Source organism: Rattus norvegicus, chromosome 12, assembly GCF_021556685.1.
Source record: "Rattus norvegicus strain SHRSP/BbbUtx chromosome 12, alternate assembly SHRSP_T2T, whole genome shotgun sequence".
NCBI classification, from domain to species: domain Eukaryota; kingdom Metazoa; phylum Chordata; class Mammalia; order Rodentia; family Muridae; genus Rattus; species Rattus norvegicus.
Genome location: NC_141545.1, coordinates 4,701,884 through 4,716,340, shown reverse-complemented (window position 1 = coordinate 4,716,340; position 14,457 = coordinate 4,701,884). Strand labels below are relative to the sequence as shown.

The following is a 14,457-nucleotide window of genomic DNA, read 5'->3' as shown; positions in this document are numbered from 1 at the left end:
TTGTTTGCTTACTTCAACCGCCATTTCAAGACAGATTTAGAGGATTGTTTTTATGCAGTTTGTTTACATCCTGGCGATTGTTTTTATTTTGTGAGCTTGCTTATAATTTTAGAGAGCCCATAAAGTGATATCATTAAAAATTTTTACAAAAGAATGGCTAATAGCCTTATTATGTAATTTTTTTGCTTCTTCAATGTAAGAAGTTAGAACTTTGAATCTTTCAGTGTATATGGAAATTTTTACTACAAATCTTTGCTCTCAAAATGAGCTTTAATATTTGGGGAGTAGCTGTTACACTACTCCAGAAAAGAATATTTGAAACTAATTTTAAGCTTCTAAGGATATGTTAATTGCCAAAGTACCTCACCTTACCAGAGGACTTAACTTTGTTATCCTCATTGGAGATAAAGCTTTTGTCATTAGTACAAAATTGTAGGCTAGAGTCATGGAAGTATTTTAAAAAGAAACCTGGTGAAACATACCTTATTCCAAACAGCAATCAAATTGGTTATTACAAAATACTAATATTTGGCCTATTACATATACAAATTTCAGGCAAAATTGATAATTTTACTCCTTGCATTCTTTTGTATTTCCTGTACATTTGTGCATGCAACCCATAGAAAATGCGCTTAGTGTATTTATAGGTGTTTCATCTAATGAAAAGGCTACATGTACGATTGGATCACTTGTTTATTCTCTTCAGTTCCCCAAGCTTCAACACAGACTATTAAATTACGTGTTGTTGCCACTGTTTTTAAATGTTAAAAATCAAGCTTTCAATTCCTATACTGATAGCCAATGTGTGGCTTGTGGTTTTACAATTGATTAAAAGTTTTCGTTTTTTTTTTTAGATACTACTAGTCCTCAAATTTTACAATCACTTAATGCTTTATTAAAGGCAGGTTTTCTACATGAAATCAGTGAGTGATGATTTCAGTGTGAATTGTCTGACTCTTCCTTCCGCTCTTCCACTCTCTCTCTCTCTCTTTTCCTCTCTTCCACTCCTGGATTGACACGATAACCTGTGTGTGTGTATGTGTGTTTCTTTCATCCTGTAGGCTTTCGCCCGATTCTCGGTACCGTGTCGGTGCTGGCGCCGACAGCTCTGCTCTCCAGAGTCAGCAGAAATGGCATGCATCAGCAACACTGAGCCAGGAGATGGAGACATTAATTCAGTGTGCTAGCTAGCTGGTGGCTTTAGGGTAAGTCTCCAGTCAAAAACCTTATGAGTAGGGCTCTGCAACAGGACCAGCTTGGGAGCCACTTGTTAAAGCAGAGAAGCCTACTGGAGGAAGGAACCATGTCACCAGTGCTTCATGGATCCCTTTCCTCCACAACAGAAAGACACTGGGGAGAAACATAACTTTCTTCTATGAAAAGGCATTTTTTTAAAGGTTAAGCAAAAGAAAATATTAGACCAGCAATGCATAATGGAAATAAAATACAAATCACATTTGTGATTTCAAATTTTCTAATAGTCCTATATTTTAAAAATAATAGGTCAAAAGAAATGAGCGAAATTTGAGGAATACATCATGGTTCTAGTCAATGCATTATCATTTAACATATGATCAGTATAGACATTACCAATGATGTCATTAACACTGATGTATTTCGTATTAAGCTCTGTATTCAGATAATGCATTTAACACATGTTGGCACAAAGCAAAGGTCTTGCATCCAAGGGGCTAAGAGTCAAATAAATGTGACCAGAAAGGTGGATTCAACTTGCTGGATATAAGATGAGAGAGAGAGAAAGAGAGAGAGAGAGAGAGAGAGAGAGAGAGAGAGAGAGAGAGCAAGAGCGCAGACAGAGGAATCTAGAAGAGTCCAGAGCAGAAAAAGAAAGCTGTAAACTGAACATTGCCAACAGACTGGACAGGGCCAGACTCTCTGCAGGAGCATAGAGAACAGAGAAAAGAGGGAGAATAGCAGGGTTGTAAGGAATTTGACTGGCTGGGGGCAGGGAGCCTGTGAACGCAGGAGGCTGGTATGCTGGCATGGACTCTGAAATGTGCAATAATACCTGGTTACCTGTAACATTGAAGAAGCCTGGATCTCTCACAGGGTAATGTGAACCACAGGTACCCATGTGTCCCTTCTCCTGGGTAAGAGGAACAGAAGGTAGTTTCACAAGTTCCAGAGGAATGCTGACTCTTACCTAACTGCCACAGGCTGAGCTCATTGGACTTCCCCTTGGGATTCGGGGAACTGAAGTTTCCTATGGACCTGACACCAGGGGGATAGTAACATGATCTTTTATAATAATAAAACAAAAGACAGTCTAGAATCAATTTACTAAGTGAATTAATAGGGAAATATAGGATAAGTTGGCTAATACCCCAGAAGGGAAATCTCTGGTATAGGTTTCAGATGCTGTCAGATGACATTTGCACCTTTAGGGTTGTTGTGATCTAAGTTACAACATCTCAAACATTTTACATAATAGTCACAAGAATGAGGGCCCATGGCTTGCCAAAGAATGATACCTAGACTCATTGAGTGTGTTATTCTGCAGAAATCCAGCATGCTGGAGTCCCCCATTAGCAAGTCAGAGAGACTACCAATGAGTTTGCAGGCATGATTTAAAGTACATTAGGGAATCCTGGGGTAGGTGACTGTACTGGCTGGTTTGTGTGTCAACTTGACACAAGCTGAAGTTATCACAGAGAAAGGAGAATCAGTTGAGGAAATGTCTCCATGAGACCAATATGCAGGGCAGTGATCTCAACTAGTGATCAAGATGGGAGGATCCAGCCCATTGTGGGTGGTGCTGTCCCTCAGCAGGAGTTCTTGGGTTCTATAAGAGAGCAAGCTGAGCAAGCCAGGGGAGGGAAGGCAGTAAGTAACATCCCTCCATGACCTCTGCACTAGCTCCTGTTTCTTGACCTGCTTGAGTTTCAGTCCTGGCTTCCTTTGGTGATGAACAGCAATGTGGAAGTTTAAGCCGAATAAACTCTTTCCTCCCCAACTTGCTTCTTGGTCTTGATGTTTGTGGAGGAATAGGAATCTGACTAAGAGAGTGACCTCTATGATAATGTCAGGTCCATCTCAACTATATGGGAGTGTCAGGACTGGAAATTTGTCAGGCAGGTCTGAAAACTGCTGGTGACCCTTAGTCCTTGCCTCAGGCTAACTGCTGAGGCCTGGAATTGCCCAGTTCATGGAAACAGATATTTAGGCCTAGTCTCCTTAATTGTCAAGTTGAAGCCTGTTGTGGAATCAGCCTACCTTTCTCAACAGTGATATCAGGGAACATATAGGCATTGATAATAAGTAACTATGAAGGAAGTAAATATAGGACAAGATCTAGAACATTTCATTGCTTAACAATTTCCACATTCTAATCAGACTGTGATCTTTAACTCAGATGTGGCTTATGCTCTACAGTGGCTCCTGTTGTGCTGAGACAGAGCAGAAACAGATGCCGATTAAGGTCCTTGCAGGTGTGCATCTCCAGAAACTGACCTTCCTTCCATCCACTCTTTGGGGCTTTGGTAATTGAGTTTGCAGAAACAAATCAACGATTGGCAGAAATAAAGGAACAGAATTATTAATGTGCAAGTAGACAGCTGTCACGCTGAGCATTAAACTCAGAGACGAGCCCTGACGATTGTGGCTTAAGGATTCTTTATGAGGAGGACAGAAGTGAGGCCACACCAATTTCAGAGGAGGAGTCAGTGCTTTATAGGGGACATGGGCCAGGCACATAGAAGTGACAGCATCTGGGAACACAGTCTGCCTGGGATCTATGGGCGTGAGTTCTCTTCTTGTCTCCTGCTTGTTATCCTTCAGGAAGTTCATCCTTAGGACCTTTACACAGATAAAGGAGCTTCAGAAATGATACCTAGCTTTTATTTCAGGTGCAAAGGAGGACTGACTGCAAGCCAGAACTCCTAAAGCTGGTTTGTTAATTTAAAAAACAAACAAAAAACAGACAAACAAACAAAAACATCAGGCTTCACTTTGAAGTATTTGTGTTTTCTGAGTTCCAACACATTGCTTTACTCAGCTCTTAAGAATAAGATCCAGGATTTCTAGGAGCATGACATGTAATTCCACATTACTTCAGCTTTTGCTCAAGTAAATAGCAAACACCTTCAGTACAGAGTCATCCCTTAACCCAAGTCCTACAGTCAATGTCTGGGCCCTGGGCGCTCTAACAAGTTTGGATAAATGACCACCAAATGTGTGTGTGTCTGTGCCTGTGTGTGTGTGTGTGTGTGTGTGTGTGTGTGTGTGTGTGTGTGTGTGTGTGTGTGTGTTTGTACATATACAACTAGCCACATTAGGAGGAAACCAAATAATGAGACCCACTGACTCATCCAGCCAAGTCCATCTTCAGGCTCCTGCACAGGATTAGGCTTGAATACAAAGTGGTCAGGATGTGGTCCATTCCACCCATTGTTGATCCTGGCACTGTCTCAGTGGCACTCTCTCCTTGTGAAATCTCTTTCTAGGGAACAAGTTCCTTTCTTTTCTTCTTCTACTTCTTTTTTCCCCAAGGAGACTCCTTGGAAAAATACAATTCCTTGGAACCTGTATTCCCAGGGGCAAAAGGCACAAGGATGTCTCTCCTTAGAACATCTGATGCTACGATGGTGGTGATAATTTGCAGTCTGATCTGAATTATTCCTATGTTTGAAAGCAGTGTTTAGAATTTAGTGGGTGATTTATCTTTCTGTAGGGTTTATATAAATACTACTTACTAGTCTTTCATATTATTTGTTTTTCTTTTAATTTTTCTAAGAGAAGACATGGGGAATCCATGGCTGGATTTGAACTCCTGATCTTTCTACTTCTGCTTCTGCCCAACTTCTACATGCTTGCAAGTATTGTAATGTGCTTTTAGTATTACAGGGCATGCATGTGCCACCAGGCCTGGCTAGTCTGCTAGTTTTTATGCTATTCTATTTTAAATGTCTTATTTTTGAAGTGATCTCTATACATTTGTATCCAACCATCTATACAACTCCAGGCGAAGGTGCACCCCATATAATAAAGCCAATACTAATATATATCCATATCCATATATATATCCATATATATATGGATATATATACATATACATATATATATATACATATATATACATATATATAATCAAAGAAAGACTTGCTCTGCTTTTCCTTCCTTCCTTCCATAGCCCAGTCTGACCTTGTACTCCCTATCTAAGCCTCTCATGCTCTCATGTGCTGGGATTGTAGGTGGATGCCATCACTCCCAGTCTTGATAGTTTTACCTTGAAGAGCTCTTGTAAGTTTATGAACTTTAAATGTCTGTTTTTGTTTCACATCAGCCTTCTTGGGTTGGTTCAGGACATACTATCCAACACAGGACCCCTTAGTATTAGTAAAAACAGCAGCATAAGAAAAGTAATTCTCACCTTCCCTTCTTCCTATCACAAACTATAACATCTAGGAAAAATTTCCTAGATTTCCCATTTTCCTTCCCCATACCAGATAATATGACCCTCATTTTAAGAGGCGACTTTCCTGTACTCAGGTGACAAGAGCACTCTACTCTTTTAATCTTAATCTCTTCCTTGTACTAAAAAGCCATAGATTATGTAATTTATGAACAACAGTTTAGGTAATTTAGCTCTCAACTCTAAAAGTTGGCCTCCAATGCTATTTCTCTATGACAGACCACTCTTCCTTAAGACTGAGCACGAAACTGCACAAGTCAGGACAGGAGAGTTGGCTAAGTAGTTAAGAATGCTTGGTACAATTACAGAGCATGCAGGTCTGTAGGTTGATGGTATTATGCAGGTGAAGGTAGGCCAGAAAAAACAAGGCTTGTCATTGGACAAAAAGGAAGGGAAGTGGGAACTCTCTTTAGAAGTGAAGGAGAATCAGGAGAGAAGGAGTCAGAGGGAGGGAAAGGACCTGGGAGAACATGGCAGCAGATGTTAAGATTCTTTTCTGTGTATAGATACAGGTAATAGTGAATATTTCCAAGGGATGGGTATGTACAGGACTTTGTGTTGTCTAGATGGGCAAATTATCTTATCAATTGGATCAGAGGTTATTATGTGATGTGTTCTTTCATGTGGTGACTTAATTGAGTTCAAGAGAAGGTGTGATGGCAGGAAGCACAAAGCCTGCCACGAAATTGGGGTGTGTATGCTTGGTTTGGAAACAACCTGCCTTGGGGACTTAATGGGTAAATAGATTGCTGCCGGTTTCAGAGAGTAGCCATCAGCAGTGTGAGATGGGAGGGAGCTTAGCAGGTGACATATTTGCTGACTGAGATGAAAATAACCCACAGATGACACGTGTGTTGATACTAGTGGGGAATAAAAGAAACCATTTTTATTTTTTATAATAACACAGGTTTGGTACCCAGAACTCACATGGTGACTTCCAAATACCTTAACTCCAGTTTCAGGGACATAATACCCTCTGAAGACACTCTTCCTCAGAGAGCCCCACCGTGACCACTCATCATATTTTGCTCGAAACTCCTATCTAAGGGGACCTGCTTAATTCTGCTCTCCTAAGTCTACTTCCTTCTCTATATTCCCAGTGTTATCCAGGCTACTTTCCCCCACATGTCCCTGAACACTCCTCTCTCATCTATCCACACCCATTCCCTCACTTAGAGGATAGTACATGGTATAAACCTGATGAATATTTATTGACTGCATGAATTTCTGCTATGAAAAATGAAGTATACTGTTAAAACTTCTAAAATAGTTTTAAAATATTTATTTTTTCCCCACACCTTCCATAAAAAACTTATGGCCAATTTTATTCAATCTTGTGGGAAAATTTGTCTTTCTTGACAAGGTGCCCTGATGTCTTTGGTTTTCTGCTATATGTTTAAGGAATTTTATTTAGGGCATTAGCCTGAGGGCAACAGAAAAATGACAAATGTGTTCTTTGTCCTCATTGTTGAGTGCTGCAGCCACCAGGCAATGTGTGGTGACCAAATACTCGAATACACCATGTAGCTCGTGCAAGTGAGAAGGAGAATTTTTTTATATTATTTCACTGTGACGGGTTTGCATTTCAATGGCTGCATGACTAATGGCTTATATATGGGAGAGAGCAACTCCATCCTTAAATACTGTATATAAGCTGTTTTGTTACCAAACTGGCCGACAATCTCCTTCTTATTTAAGTGCAAGGATACCGGTTAAAATCACCTCCAATCTCGAATATGTGAAGGTTTTGCAGAAGAAATAACTGGTTGAGAATAAAATTATCAGCAGACATAAAGCTTTTAATTAAACCAAGATGGTCAGTACTCTGAAACAAGGCAGGGCAGATCCCCGTCTCTTTTCTTCTCTTCACTGCCAACCACAGCAATGACAATAAATAATACCCATGCTCCTCTGCAAGCATGGTCATCATCAGTCTCATGGGCACAATCCCTAAGGCTGTCATCACCCCATTTCCCAGATGCAGAAAGTGAGGTTCCAAGAGCACTACTTGGCAACAGCAGACCCAAGACGCTAAAAGTTTATGTGGTCCCAGGGACAGGCCGCATGTGCCATATCACTTCCCTTCCCACACCAAGATCCCAGATATTCTTAAAATAGATGAAAGATCATTTAAGAGCATCTCTTGCCAACACTGCTTCTTGTACACATCAATGCTGTACACACACAAAAGACTAGGTGGATTCAAATCACAAAGCAAAACTGAATTCTACATCATTCATTAAATTATTGAGCGTATTAAAAATGGAAGTGTGAGAGGGGCATTGGGACTCTAATTTTGCAGCACAAACACTTCCACCCACATGCCAACCTCTCATTATGGTTCTGTGAAGGGGCACAGATGATATTCATAGCCTTCATTTCACTCAGCTCTTGCTAAAACTGTGAACATACTAAGTCATCACTGTAGTTCATAGCAACAAGGAATCCAGCCCACCCATCAGGCTCTCCTCTACCTGTAGGGGAGCCCAGCACTTCATAATTTCACATTAATGAAGAGTAGACTCCGTCCTTGTTTCTATCTTGCATTTCATTTCCACAATAATTTGAAGAGCATGCGGAATGGGGATCACGTGAGGAAATGTAAACAGTGCTCAGTTACCACAGCTCTGAAAGATATGTTCTTCCAACAATGTAGGTGACTACTCTATCCAAGCCTCAGGGCCATGCCCTTGACCTGGTTACTCCCTGAACTAACACATGCATAAGGTATACTTTTTCAAAAGCTGACTCCCTGAGTGTTCTCTAAACCTGCACACATGCTACTGGAGAAATGGCCAGAGGAAACTAACCAATACATACGACCTTTAAGTTGTCTTTCGAGTGTATATATGTTGTTCCCTAGTCTAGACATTCTGACTCTATCCTACACTTTCCTACATGACAGTGGCTGCTCTCCATCTTCCTCACTCTCCTTTCCTATCTGTGCCTTCAGCCATTGGCCTATTTCTCAGAGAAAACAGAAATGGCTAGAAAAGAAAAGAAGCTTTCCAAAGTCCTTCGGACAACTGTCCCATGGACCCCGTGTCCCCATCTGTGAACAGTGCTGCCTTTATCTGAAGCTATTTCTTTCTCTTCTGTTAAACTCCCAGCCCATGAGTGCCAGGGTTAGTCTTGTGTTTGTCAGACTTACTGGTGGGACAAACTGTCTGTTAGAAATCATGTAAAGGAGGGAAATCTTTTGCTTTTGTTTCCTTGCTTGTGGTTTCAGTCCAGGTCAGCTGGTTCCTTTGGAGAGGCAGAATATCCTGGGAGGAAACTAGGGTGGGAGGAAAGCTCCAATCGAGGAACAGCCAATTGACATGGGGGCCAGGAACCAGAGTGTAATCTTGACCTATCTCCCAACATCCTTTATTTCACTTGGAACCCACAGCCTCTGGAGAGCCACCCACATCCATGGTGAGCTGTTCCTTTCTAAGACCGCATCCCAGCCACTCAGAGGCATGCTTTACTAATCTCCTAGGTGCTTAATACCATCAATTCCATAAGCAAGAGCAGTCGTCACAATTCCCATTTTAAACACTATGTGCTACTTACCTTCTTATACAAACAAACACCTCTGTCAACCCCACTGCCACAGCTAATAACCCTTCTTCTCCTATCTTCTAGAGCAGAACTCCCTGGAAGATCCCTTTCTGTGTCCTATCCCCTTTTGCAATTCTCAGTTGACTCACTGTGTAACAAACTGCTTTTGTTCAAATTAGCAGTGACTGCTACATCCGGAAATCCAGTGGCTCTTAGTCCTGTTTTCTGTTTTGATACTGGCCGCTCCATTGTCTTGTATCTGCTCTCCATTTGGTCTTCAGGAACCCTGCTTTGCTGAGGAATCCTCAGTTTCCCCACTGTTCTCCCCTGGATTGAAGAGCCACACAGACTCTTGTTCGTCATCTCTTCTCTTCTCCCATTCCCATGCATTTTCATGGCTTTAGCTACATGCTGGCATGCTGCCCTGTGTAATCCAAAGGCAGTGTCCCCAGACTCATAGCCAGTTGCTCATTTCCCCTGGGAATTCCAGTGTCTGGTAGATCTCTCAAAACTTAGCTTGTCCCAAACTAGCCAGGGACATTCCTGAAACTTGAACGACTCTGTCTTCTATTTATGAGTCTATGACAAGTCCAGCCTCTTGTTTACTAGGTCAATGTCTTACCTGACTCCCCCTCCTTCTTTCTCTCATGTCCCAGGCAATGCACCACGGTCCACAGTGTTTGTGATCCAAGTGTGCTGAGCCTCCGTCCACTTTTCACCCTCTCTGCTCTTGCTCAGCCCCACCAGGTCCTCATTAGCTGACCTCAGCTGTGATGGCTTCCTGAGTATCTCCCTGCTCCTTGCGTTGTTCCATAGTAGTCGATTACAACAGTCAAAGTAGCTCCTGTAAGATGTCAGTCAGAGAGTGTTCCTTGTAATGTCATTTGCCTTAGTATAAAAGCTGGAGTCTTGGGTGATGGGGAGATGGCTCAGCAGTTCAGAGCGTTTGTGACTCTTCCAGGTGACCCATGTTTGATTCTTAGCACTAATGTCAGGTGGCTCTCAACTGGGAAGGATCTAGCTGCAGGCATTTTTTCAACAGCTCAGCCCGTGTCAGCACACAGGAACAGAATAAAAAGGGGATTAGGCATGCTGTCCTTGCTCCCCCTTACTCTGATGAGACCCCAGCCTATGGGATGCTGCTGCTCACACTCAGGTGGACCCTCCTATGTCAGCAAATCCTCTGAAAATGACCTCACAGACTGAGCAGTGGGTGTAGCAGAAACAAAAGATTGCAGGTGTTTTACATGGAGATAAACTTCTAAGAGCTAATACCCTACTTTTAATCAGATCTCTGGGACCCCAACCTTCAAACCACATAAATTCAGCAGCAAAATAGTACATTCTGAGGTTGAACTTTCTCCTCTGCAGGAAGAAGAGAGGAACCTGGTAGCTGGTTTGGTCCAAGCAAGGTGCTTTCCCTGTGCTCTGCTGGAGGCAAAAACTCCGTGAACTGAAAATAGCCAAGAAAACAACTATAATTTCCTCCTTGCTTCCTACAAAGGATTGAACAAAAATGCTCAGGCCCTCCCGGGCGATCATAAAGAAGTTTAAAATTTCAAATATTATTAAATATGTAAGTAAATGGGAAAAACTTCAATTTCTACCAAGTTCATTTTTTCTAGGATAATAATATTCTCTGGGGGCTGGAGAGATGGTTAAGAGCACTGGCTGCTCTTCCCGAGGTCCTGAGTTCAACTCTCAGCAAGCACTTGGTGGCTCAGGACCATCTGTCTATGAGGGGATCTGGGGCCCTCTTCTGGCATGCCGGTGTACATGCAGCAGAGCACTCATTAACTAAAAAAGCAAACAAAAAACAAATAAAATTTTAAGCAATCTGAGGTTATTTTGTTCCATAAAACCAGAAGACCTTTGCTAACTCCTAAAATCCTGTGTGAGAAAAACACAGGCTCTGTTGCTAGGGACTTTTATAACGAAACCACTCCCAGGAAGGAAATTTGAGAGTGGCTCTCCCCAGGAGTGAGTGAAGTGGGTAGGAAACACCATAACATCTACTTAAAAGAGTGTCTATTGTGAGAAGTGCTGATATATTTTTAAACACTTTAATTTGGTACTTAAAATAATTATATGAAATGTACAAACACATGCTATATTCTTTTTAAAGCTCTCTGTGTGTGTGTGTACAGTTTTGTGTATGTGTGTGTATATGTTTGGGCATGTGTGTGTACATGTGTTTGTGTATGTGTATGTATATGTTTGGGCATGTGTGTGTACATGTGTTTGTGTATGTGTGTGTGCGTGTGTGTGTGTGTGTGTTTGTGTGTGCATGTGTATTCTCAAAATGTGCACCAGTACATACATATGCACTGGTTCAAGTGCTCCTTTTTGAGCATATATGACATATATGCATGTGCCCATACAGGACAGAAGATGGTACTGGGTCTTCTGGAAATGGAATGGTTTTGATCCACCTGATTTGTATGCTAGGAACTGAACTCAGGTCCTCTGTAAAATCAGCAAGAACTCTCAACTCCTGAGGCAGTGCCCCGCAAACCCTGCTCCATTTGTAAAGGTTTTTTTTTTTTTTAACCTGTCTATCAGTACAACATCAGAAATTTCCAATACTGCTCTTCCCAGAATTCTATTCACCTTCAACCAAACAGCAAGGCTTAGCCAATGGCTCACCCAACCACAGAGCTCAAAGTTGTTTCCAGAGTTCCCTATGCTACACCGGCTCGGCTCTTTCCACTTGGAATCTGGGCACTGAAGCATCTTCTCCAGCCCCATCAACAAAGGCACCGACTCAGAACAAGAGAGCAACTGACCAAATACTTGAGTGACCCTAAGTGCTTGTAGAAATCTGATGGTCAGAGCAGGACGGCAAAGGAAAACATAATGCTGGTTAACAAAAAAAGTTCTCCTGCTTTAGAACCGACGGTTTCCAGAAACTTTGCTTCAGCTGAGCCTGTTTCTTCATCCATCACAGGGTTACCCTGTAGGGTTAGGTACTTCAGACATCATGGTGGCACATGGTGCATTTCAATTTAGAAAGCCTCATAAGTCACTTCTAGGAGATGCCAAAGAAGACAGTAAGGGAGTACAGCCCTCTCTTGCTTCTCACAGAGGCAGAACGGGCAACCTCTGTCCTTCACTGTGTTACGGGCATTGGGGCCCTGCTTCCAGGTTGGAGATAAACTCAGAGAGACTCCATAATTTATGGCTTTAAGTATGAAAAGAGATGCAAGTGAATTCAAATTAAGTAATTGCATCAATTATTTTAAGTGTTTGTTTGGTTTTCATTATATTTAGGAACCTTTGAAATCCTCTCACTTAAAACTTATCTCAAAAACAAGTCTGCTAAAATGATTTAGTAGGTGAAGGCCAGGGTTGGCCACAGGCATATGACAACTTGAGTTTAATTCCCTAAGATCCACATGGTAGGAGACCAGAGCTGATTCTAACAAGTTATCTTCTGTCCTCCTTGTGCCTATGTGCTCCACTCGCCCACACAAAATAGCTACATTAAAATGAAATAAGAAAAAAATAAAACCTCAAAAATAACTTCCCAAAATTAAAAATAACATCACTATATACATTTATGTAAAGTGTAAACGTTTTCATATTGCCTAGATATTATGGTGTCATCCCAGTAGAATAACTATTCTTGATATATATTCATTCACTTTAATCAGTTTCCTTGCTAAACATGTCTCTAAAACTATCTCTGCTTTTCTTAGTGTATTTAATGGGTTTATATTATTTTCATTATATAAAACACGTAAAATTTTTCACAAGGGTATATATGGCTACACATTTGAAGTTGTTGATATTTTATGACTCTTCTTTCTAGACCACACTATTTTGATTGAGAAATGATTCTTTCTATAAATGCTGGGGTAGCTGGAAAATTCAGGAATTTTGCTAGCCATATAATATTCTTGTCTAATTTAAATATTTTTAAATATGTATTTCTCCGCCATTTAAAATTTTAATTTCAAATACTTTTTTAATTTTTGAAAATTTCACATTGTATTTGCATCATTTCTTCCACTCCCTCTCTTCCTCCAACCCCTCCCATGTCTCCATTAACACTCCTCTCAAACTCATAACCTCCTGTACAAGTATATATGTACACACACTCACGGGCACACACACATGCACGTGAGCACACACCCAGACACACACACACCCAACCTGCTGATCTCACTTAGTGCTTTTTATATATACATTTGTCCAGGGCTGACTTCACTGAGCACTGGATAAAAGCGAGACATTTCCTCTCCCTTCCCCTTCTCGTGTTCAAATAATTACTCTGGACTCTGAAGGACCCTACCACTCACTCACAGGTGGTGAGCTCTAGACTTTATTCCTGCTTTGAGGTAAACAGTGAGATTCCAACATGAATCGCAAAGAGGGAATCTCTCAGAATCCTTTTCACAAACAGCCATGGCCAACAAGTTCTTGACTTTGGATCTCTAAAACTCAGACAACCCTTTATTAGCACACATGCCATGGGTGTCTTAGAGTCCACTGAGCAGCTCAACCAGCGAACATCTGCTAGTTGCTGTTCAGTCATGATGGCGGGCCTAGTTTGCTTTGTAGTGCTATGTTAAACACCATGTAAACTCTGGGAGGAGGGATTTATTTGACTTACAGGTCTGATCATTGAGGGAAGCCAAGCAGGCACTCAGGCAGGAGCAGAGTTGGGGACTGTAGAGGAGTGCTGCTTGCTGGCTTCTCTCCAGGATCACATTCAGCTGCCTTCCTTATACCTCCCAGAAACACATGCCCAGGCACTTCACTGCCCAGAGCGGACAGGGGGCCTCCCACACCAGTCAGCAATCAAGACAATCTACCGAGACATTCCTACAGGCCAGTAAGATGGAAACATTTCCTCAACTGATGTTCCTGCTTCCAGATGACTCTAGTTTGTATCAAGTTGGCAAAACTAGCACAGGGAGTTTAGATGGCCAGCCATGGGGGCAGGGTGTGGGACAGAGAAGATCTATTCTCTGCCCTGGAAACAGTGGCTCCAAATACTTGGCAGATTACTTGACAGGCAACAACACAAAAGGCTATGTTTTCTTAGCATATCACACTGGTGGGGCTAGTGAGATGGCTCAGGAAGTAAAGGCACTTGTCATCAGGCCTGACAGCCTGAGTTCCATTCCCAGATTCTGTATGGCAGAAGGTGAGAATGACTTCTTCAACATTCTTCTAACATCTACATTGTGTGCTCTGGCAAATGCATGTGCACACAAATGTGTGCATGTGTGTGTGTGTGCTCACGACACCCCCACACACATATAAAAATCAACAATAATAAAATTCAGCGCAACCCCCCCCCCCCCGAAAGGAAAACTCATCCTAACAGGAGTTTTAGAACTCAGAGTTTTCAAAGGAAAATTGGGGAGAGACTCATCTCTGGAAATGAAGATCACTAAGACACATAACTTACAGGTTTCTAACTCATCTACTCTCCTCAAGTTTAAACAGAAATTTCCAGGTCCTGGCTCAGTTCT

The 14,457-nt window shown here is 41.7% G+C and overlaps 1 non-coding gene across 1 annotated transcript in view; it reads left to right on the top strand.

Annotated features, from left to right (window-relative positions):
- Positions 1–14,457, top strand: part of LOC148001990 (uncharacterized) — a 66,713-nt gene that overhangs the window by 44,529 nt on the left and 7,727 nt on the right. The window contains exons 3-4 of the transcript XR_015634182.1: positions 1,062–1,205; positions 10,346–10,550. This is a non-coding gene — a transcript (uncharacterized LOC148001990). The remainder of the gene's footprint in view (positions 1–1,061; positions 1,206–10,345; positions 10,551–14,457) is intronic.